We start from the raw sequence: 8,959 nt of genomic DNA, 5'->3' as shown, positions 1-8,959 counted from the left end.
GCAAGGTTCTAAAGAACTAGTGCTCAGGATGACGGCCATTGCACTCACCAACCCCCCTACCCCACTCGAACTAGACAGCACGGAATTACGGAGGCGGTTTACCCACCTGCCGTGGATCGACCGTAATGTTCGACCGCAAATTCAAGGTTGACCTCCTTATACGTGGCGTTTTGGGCGGTGGCTCGTCTCCGCCGCTGCCATCCTGTTTCGCCGTCCGGCTAACGGTCTGGTTGTGGGGCCGTTTCCCCGTCGTTTGGCTAGTTGGGCCGGTAAGGGTGTCCATGCCTTCAGGTTCAACGAGGCAGGAGGTCACCTCCGTCTCAGGTGGGGTTTTCTCTTCAGCATTCGGCATGGCCGCGGTGCCCTCTGCAGTCGCTTGTTGGTGTCCTGTGGCAACAGCCTGAGCGACTTGTTTCTCCTGTTCAAGCTGTACCGCCGGCTTTTCCACGCGGTCAGCTGCTTTTCCCGCCGCGGACGACGTGTCTTCCATGTCCGCCTCGTCCATGAGTAGGGCAGAGTTGTCCCCGTTGCCCACAGGTCCGGTCACGCTAGCGTACGCGCGCTCGCACTGACTGTCTTCATGACCGAAACGTCGGCAGGCACCACACCGTGGAATACAGCACTCGCGACGAATGTTGCCCGTGCCGCGGCTGCGTAGGCAGAGAGGAGCCCTGCCCGGCACAACCACGAGAGCCAGTTCCCTGGCGACGCTCACCAGATGCGGAAGGTCGTCGAGCTTTACGCCCGGCTTCAATTTCTGCGTAACCAGCCTTGTTGTTCAGTTCTTATCAGCCACCCCGTGAACCCGCCAGCGCTCGCTGACGACGTCGGTGACATTTCTAAACGGCGCGAAGACAAGACGTACGTCCTCGTCAGGAACGCTGGGCAGCAGCCAATGAACTTTCAGGCGTACGGTTGGCGGGGTCGATGACGAGACACCGGCCCTTTTTGACCTGCAGCTCTCCAACGCCGATAATCTTTTTCACCGCGTCGCTGTCCTTGAAGGTCACGGTCCATACATGGCTCATACGGTAGGCCCCGAGAGCAGCCACTTCCGGCAGGAGCGATAACTGAGCGAGCGCATCGCGAAAATCTTCCACCCGGTATGGGAGGGCCCTGATATCACAGTGTAGAAAAACCCTATTCAAAACAAAACGCCCTTTTGGCAGACTAGGCAAAACAACTTGATACTCGTTGTGCGAGGCAGAAATCCTGTTACCGCGGCCCGTCTGGGCCGCTGAAGCCGCTCCTACGGAGCCCATGATATACACGTCCGTCACGCTCGGTGGTCGGAAGTGGAATTCCCCTCGGCCACCTCGCCCGGATGTCAGGTACCTCTCGTAAGATCTCAGTCAACCCCCATCTGCGCCATCAACTCTGCGTATTCTTCAGGGACAAAAAGCGCAAAAAGTTCGACGAGAGTGGGACTCGAACCCACGCGGGCAGAGCCCAATGGATTAGCAGTCCATCGCCTTAACCACTCGGCCACCTCGCCCGGACGTCAGGCATCTCTCGTAAGATCTCAGTCAATCCTACATCTGCGCCATCAACTCTGCGTATTTTTCAGGGACAAAAAGCGCAAAAGGTTCGACGAGGGTGGGACTCTAACCCACGCCGGCAGAACCCAATGGATTAGCAGTCCATCGCCTTAACCACTCCGCCACCTCGCCCGGACGTCAGGTACTTCTCGTAAGATCTCAGTCAATCCTACATCTGCGCCATCAACTAGGTGTATTTTTGAGGCACAAAAAGCGCAAAAGGTTCGACGAGGGTGGGAATCGAACCCACGCGGGCAGAGCCCAATGGATTAGCAGTCCATCGCCTTAACCACTCGGCCACCTCGCCCTTTTTTTTTTCTTTATTGCCAGTCCTCGACATATCACAACACAAATTCCTAAATGATATAAACAAGGACCAAAGAAGCAAAAAGGAATGAATACACAAACGAAACAAAGAACAGTAATATTTACATTCGTTGCCGTCCGCTACTGTGGCACGACGTTGTCGGATTAAAATTCCTTTAGTGCTGTAAGGGGTTAAACCCTCGACAGCCACTCAGGAATAGGCTGTTGCAACTTCTGCACTTCCACATACCATCGCATGGATTCACAAAAGTAAAGACGCGCCGGTCGGGCATCCGGGTCACAATGCTAACCCGACACTCTTGCGTGCCATAAACAGTGGAGGCCCGTAAGCATGATCAAGTCGTACGGGAAACCTTCGTCGTCGTATACTGGCAGAAACCTGATTCCGTGGGGATCTATAGGTAGCTCCTTTTTTAGAGTCCTTTGTAACACGTCCCAGAAAAAGACCCCTTCCCAACAGTGGATGAAGACATAATCTATGCTTTCTGTTTCTTTACATATAAGGCAGTGGGTTCCCCATGGCATGTAGAAACCACGTTGTGCAAGGAAGATTTTAACAGGTAGAGTACCGGTGTGTAATTTAGTGAAGAACGAAGTGGCTGGTTGAACTGGCATCTTCTTCACCCTTTTCAATACATCTAGGCCTGGGCCTCCACTGTACGGGGCTCTGTACATTAGTACCAGCAAAACACTGTCACATAAATCACGATATAACTTTTCCGTTTTACACTCCACAATTATGCACTAGAAAAACGAACACGCAAAAAGGAAACACTCTGAATTATTTCCCTAAAGAAACCACGAATTGGTCCTGGCATTATTTCGGTGCCTACAACGAATTCGGGAAGTGATTTTGACAACCTCATTTGGATAACGGTGCGTAGAAATGGGTCATTTGTGTCTCGAAAAAAGAAGAACCTGTTTACTAGTTGACGCAAGAAGAGGTGCGCCAACCCCAGACCACCATCCTTCACGCGCCGGAAGAGATTATCTCGGCTACATCGCTCCCAGCTCGATGCCCACACGAAAACAGCGATCACGCGGTGCAGTTTCTGCACATTAATCCGAGAGCATTGTAGTACCTGCATTACGTACCAGATCTTTGTTACAAGAAACATGTTGCACGCTGTTGCTTTCGCGACCATTGACAGGTGACCGGCGTTCCATCGGTCGGCTTTTTCTTTTATTTCTTTTGTCCGCTCCTTCCAGTACTCGCTACTGTCCTTGCAGGCATCAAGGGGTGCGCCAAGGTACTTAACTGGCATCGTGATCCAGGCGACGTTCGAAAAGTGGTCTGGTGTGGACGCCCATCCCCCGTGCCAAAACCCCAAACATTTCTGCCAGTTCACGAAGCTATTAGTGGTATTACCAAACTGTCTGACGATACTCACAGCGTTCAATACACTTTGCGTATCTTTACAACATACAGCCACATCGTCAGCATGTGCCAATAACTTCACCTCTGCTGCTTGGAGGCAAAATCCCTTAATGTATTCATTTTCAATGATGGCCTGACATAGCGTTTCTATGTAAACACAAAACAGGAGTGGGCTAAGTGGACAACCCTGGCGCACGGAGCGCTTCACGTTAATGGGGGCCCCCAGCATTTGATTAATTATAAGTCTCGTATAGCAACTTCGGTACGCCATGGTCACCCCCTCAGTGATTATGTGGCCAAAATTAAACATGTTCTAGGATGGTGAGCAATATCTCGTGAGAAACGCAATCAAACGCTTTCTCCAAGTCAAGCTGGAGGATCGCAACTGCATCACACATGGCATCACAACACTCCAGAACACACTTCAACTTATGGATGTTAGTGAAGATGGTTCTTCCGCGAATGCCACACGTCTGGTGTGGGCCGACTACTTCCTTAATGACTGACTGCATACGCCGTGCCAGCACCTTCATCAGTATTTTGTAGTCGCAGTTAGTAAGCGCTGTGGGTCTATAGGAGGAAAGTTGCGTGAGCTTCTCGGTCTCTTCTGTTTTAGGTTTTAGTACTGTATGGGACTGGCCGAAGGATGGTGAAAATATTTTCATTTCGTATGCTTCATTGAAAACTGCGGTCACGATAGGAGCTAGGTGGCTTTTGAACAATTTGTACCAAGCGGCGCAAATACCGTCTGGACCTGGTGACTTGCCAAGGTTCAGGTCTTCGATGGCCTTTATCACTTCCTGTTCAGTTATTCGTCCTTCCAACGTTTCTTTAACGTCACTCGACAGCTGTGGCATTCGCTGCAAAAATGAGTGCTTGAAACTTTGCATGTTGACGGGCCTGAATGCGAAAAGCTTTTGGAAATGTTCAAAGAAGGCGCGCCCTATATTCTTCATATCAGTTACTACCACCCCGTTATATTCGATGGCCTCAATGTGTTTGCGTCTGGAGTGCTTTTTTTCTAATCCCAGTGCTCTTTTCGAAGGCATTTCCCCGCATGCTAGTCTTTCTGCTCTCGCACGCACGAGCGCGCCTCGATAACGCTCTTCATCGAAAACCTCGAGCTTTTTCTTAATAGCACGCATATCTTCTTGATAAGCGCCGGGTTGCATGCATTCGAGCGTCACAAATTTTTCCAGTAATGTTTTTAAATCCCTTTCTCTTGCCTTCTCTTCATGTCGTAGTACGCTGCTTCTTTCAATTGCCTTGATTTTAATAGTTTGTTTCAACAGCTCCCATTCCTCGCCCAACTTCATAGAACTGTCTTTTCCAAAAGAATTCAGAATATTCACTACTCTTTTGTTAAAAGTATCATCCCGTAGAAGCTCAGCATTCATTCTCCACAGTTCCCAGACGAATTCTTTTCGTTCTTTTTTGCGGCCCACCCTGCATTTTACCAGGCAGTGGTCAGAAAAGGATACGGCAGTAACTGCATAGCACTGGCATTTTTCTACTGATTGATATGATAGATAGATACGCTCTAATGATGATGAATTTGTTGTTTTATGGCGCAAGGGTCAATTATGGCCAAAGAGCGCCAGGTCAGTGTTGATGAGTTTGCAGTGGGTAGATGAGTTCCGTGAGTTATTGTGACGTAGCTGTAAAGGGGCCTAAAAGCGATCTCTGTAATGTGCATAAAAGCTATATGTAATAAAATTATGGCAATGACTAGTGAGTACTACTATGAACACAAGAGGTACATTGTGATAGATTGATCATATTTTAAAATACATGTAGGCAAATGTTTGCAAGACGCACTACTGCCTTAGAGAGGCCTTGAAACGGAAGGGCCTGAAGGCATGTGCTGTAGAAGAATAAATTATCGCAGCGACATCCTCTGGAGAGAATATGTGCTACAAATTCGTAGGGCTAACAACATGTAAGACAACATCGTTTAAGAAGCTTAGGACTGCACTGGTGCCAAACAACGGTTGCGTACCAAGAAACATTACAGGATGAAAAGGGATGTGCTGCCGGTATGCTAGCGGAAAGTGTTTTTTTCTCTCTGTTTCGGCTTCCCGACACTCCAGGAGGGCGTGGAGGACGGTGAGCCTTTCACTGCATCTACCGCAGGATGGTTGCTCATTTCCAGTTAGCAGGAAACTGTGTGTGGCATATGTAATAATAATAATATTTGGGGTTTTACGTGCCAAAACCACTTTCTTATTATGAGGCACGCCGTAGTGGAGGACTCCGGAAATTTTGACCACCTGGGGTTCTTTAACGTGCACGTAAATCTAAGCACACGGGTGTTTTCGCATTTCGCCCCCATCGAAATGCGGCCGCCGTGGCCGGGATTCGATCCCGCGACCTCGTGCTCAGCAGCCCAACACCATAGCCACTGAGCAACCACGGCGGGTAATGTGTGGCATATGTGTGTCCTATTCTGAGACGACAGAATAGGACTTCTGTTCGTCGTGTTTTTGTTGCGGGGGGCCAATAACCCAGTTTTGGCTCAATCAAGTGAAGCTTATTATTTGTTTCAGCATCCCATAAGCGCTGCCAGTGGCTTCTGAGTTTCTTTCGGATGAAAGGCTTTAGGTCTAAGGCAGGTAGTGCAGTGGTAGAATGTGTTTCTTGTGAAGCTATTGATGTGGCAATTTGGTCAGCCAGCATATTACCCTCAATGCCCCTGTGTGCAGGTACCCAGCATACTATGACTTGCTGCTGAGACATGTACGATGTGCAAATAACGGAATAAAGCTCAGTAAGTACAGGGTTTCGATGATTGCGGAGGAACATTAGGGCTTTTACGACGCTTAGAGAGTCGGTGTATATGATGGCTTTGTGCAACTTTCTTTTCTTGATTTCTTTAACAGCAGATAAAATTGCATAAGCTTCCGCGGTGAATATGCTTGTTTCCGGATGCAGTCCATCGGACTCAGAGAAGGATGGTCCGATTGCAGCATAAAACACTCCGGCATGCGACTTAGAAGCGTCAGTGTAAAACTCTATGCACGAGTACTTCGATTGAAGTTCCAGGAAGCGCATTCGAATATGTGCCTGTGGGGCGTGTTTCGTCACCTCTACGAATGGTGTATCGCATTCTATGGGTTTCCACTGCCATGGCGGCAATGGCATAGCTAGGACCATTAGGTGTTGCTGAAGAACTGGAACTTGCATTTCCTCAGCAAGCTTTCTAATGCGCAGAGAGAATGGTTCTCGTGCTGCAGGTCGATTATTAAAAAGCTGTGCAGATGCCACGTCGTTTATGCTTACATAAGAGGGATGGTCGCGGTTTGCGATCACTTTTAGAAAGTACATGAAACTAGAGTATGACCTCTGAAGATGAAGCGACCACTCATTAGCTTCAACGTAAAGACTCTCTACAGGACTCGTCCTGAAGGCAGCGGTCGCCAAGCGGATACCTAAATGGTGAACAGGGTCAAGCATCTTCAAGGCGCTTGGACTGGCAGATTGATATACTATGGCCCCGTAGTCTAAGCGCGTGCGTATAAGACTTTTGTAAACGTTCATCAGACATATCCTGTCGCTGCCCCATGTTTTATGTGATAAAAGTTTAAGAAGGTTCATTGTTTTTAGACATTTCTCTTTTAGGTGCTTTAACTGTGGAATGAAGGTCAGTTTTGAATCTAATATGATTCCTAAAAATGTGTGTTGTGTGACAACTGGTATGTGCTGTCCATGTAGTTCTAGGCTGGGCTCTGCAAATAAGCCTCTTTTTCGCGTGAAAAGTACACATGAGCTTTTAACAGGATTCAGTTTAAAGCCATTTTCCTCTGCTCATTTACACACTTTGTTCAAGCAAAGCTGGACATGTCGCTCACATATAGAAAGGTTGCATGACTTGAAACCCAATTGCACGTCATCTACGTACACCGAATAAAACATGCTCTGCGGTATATATAAGCGTAAGGAATTCATTTTGATTATATAAAGGGTACAGCTTAATACCCCTCCTTGCGGCACGCCGGTTTCTTGTGTAAATGGCTTGGATAGAGCATTGCCCACCCTAACTCGAAATGTACGGTTTTATAGGTAACTTCCAATTACATTAAGCATATTCCCTCGAATACCCATTTCTGAGAGGTCTCGCAATATCCCATATCTCCAAGTCGTGTCATATGCCTTTTCCATGTCTAGGAAAACAGAAAGAAAGAACTGCTTATGGATAAAGGCGTCGCGAATGCCTGCCTCTATGCGCACGAGCTGGTCAGTAGTCGACCTGCTTTCTCTGAAGCCGCACTGATAAGGGTCGAGCATTTTATTCGATTCAAGGAAATGTAAAAGACGACGATTTATGATTTTCTCGAAGAGTTTGCATAAGCAACTTGTCAGTGCTATTGGACGGTAACTTGAAACGTCGGATGGGTCCTTGCCTTGTTTCAAGACCGGCACTACTAAAGCTTCTTTCCATGAGCATGGGAGGTATCCAGCAGCCCAAACAGAGTTAAAAAGTGCCAGAAGTGTCATGTGTGGATCAGTGTGTAGGTTTTTAATCATGTCATACATGATTTTGTCAACTCCAGGTGCAGAGCTCATGCACGAGCTCAACGCAGCTCTAAGCTCGGCAATATTAAAAGGACAGTTGTACGGTAGATTTGGTCTGCATTTACGGTTTATTGACTGAAGTTCTGCTATTTGCTTATATTGAACGAATGTTTGTGAATAGCTGATGGAACTTGATACACGTGCAAAATGTAATCCAAGGGCATCGGCCTGCTTTTCCAAGGTATTCCCTCGCTCATCAATCAAAGGTAATGGGTTGATCTGCTGCCCTTTCAGCCTTCTCAGCCCATCTTTAGCCTCCTGGATATAGGAATTGATGCCTGAAAGAAAACTCTCCCAGCTTGCTCTTCTAGCCTGCCGTCTTGTGCGCCGTCCTTGTGACTTGATGTGTTTAAATGCGATGTAATTTTCCGCCGTAGGATATTGGCGCAATCTGCCCCCCGCCTTATTTTGTCTTTTTCGTGCATCCCTGCAGTCTTCATTCCACCAAGGAACTCCTTTCTTGGATGAGTGACCATTTGTTTGTGGAATGAACTTTTGAGCTGCATCAATAATAAAAACGGTAAAATATGCTACAGCGTTATCCATGCTAAAATCGCGTATAAAATCTTGTGATAAGTAAGTAGATTCCTTAAAACCCTTCCAATCAGCGGAGTCAAGTTTCCAGCGACGTACCTGTGGGCGAGTGTCGTGTCGTGTTAGTAAGGTTAAATTTATCGGAAAGTGGTCACTCCCAAATGGATTTTCTATAACATTCCATTGTAAGTAAGACAAAAGTATGGAAGATCCAAGTGCTAAATCTATGGAGCAGTATGAATTATGCGCAGCATTGTAGTAGGTGGGTTATTTCCTATTAAAGAGGCACACACCGGACGTAGCAAGAAAGGATTCGATCAGTCGACCCCTCGAATCAGTCCTGGAATCTCCCCAGAGACTGTTGTGCGCATTAAAGTCCCCGACAATAAGAAATGGCTCTGTAAGTTGATCAATGAGTTCGTGGAATTCAATTTTACTCATGTGATAGTTTGGAGGTATGTAGATAGAGCAGACGGCTACTAACTTATTAAAAAGAATTGCGCGAACCGCAACTGCCTCGAGGGACGTCCTAAGCGGCAAGTGTTGGCAAGCAACAGTTTTATGGACAATTATCGCTACACCGCCGGATGAGGTGTTGACCTCGTCACGA

The 8,959-nt window shown here is 47.5% G+C and overlaps 3 non-coding genes across 3 annotated transcripts; all 3 read right to left on the bottom strand.

The window, feature by feature from the left end:
* Nucleotides 1-1,413: 1,413 nt before the first annotated feature.
* On the bottom strand, nt 1,414-1,495 carry TRNAS-GCU (transfer RNA serine (anticodon GCU)). Its single transcript has one exon. It is a non-coding gene; the product is annotated as a tRNA-Ser (tRNA).
* Nucleotides 1,496-1,588: 93 nt separating this feature from the next.
* On the bottom strand, nt 1,589-1,670 carry TRNAS-GCU (transfer RNA serine (anticodon GCU)). The gene has a single exon. It is a non-coding gene; the product is annotated as a tRNA-Ser (tRNA).
* Nucleotides 1,671-1,763: 93 nt separating this feature from the next.
* Nucleotides 1,764-1,845, bottom strand: TRNAS-GCU (transfer RNA serine (anticodon GCU)). Its single transcript has one exon. It is a non-coding gene; the product is annotated as a tRNA-Ser (tRNA).
* Between the last annotated feature and the right edge of the window lie 7,114 nt (nt 1,846-8,959).

This window comes from Dermacentor variabilis, chromosome 1 (genome assembly GCF_050947875.1).
Source record: "Dermacentor variabilis isolate Ectoservices chromosome 1, ASM5094787v1, whole genome shotgun sequence".
Classification (NCBI taxonomy): domain Eukaryota; kingdom Metazoa; phylum Arthropoda; class Arachnida; order Ixodida; family Ixodidae; genus Dermacentor; species Dermacentor variabilis.
Note: the sequence above shows the minus strand (reverse complement) of the source record. Positions and strands in the feature narration are given on the sequence as shown.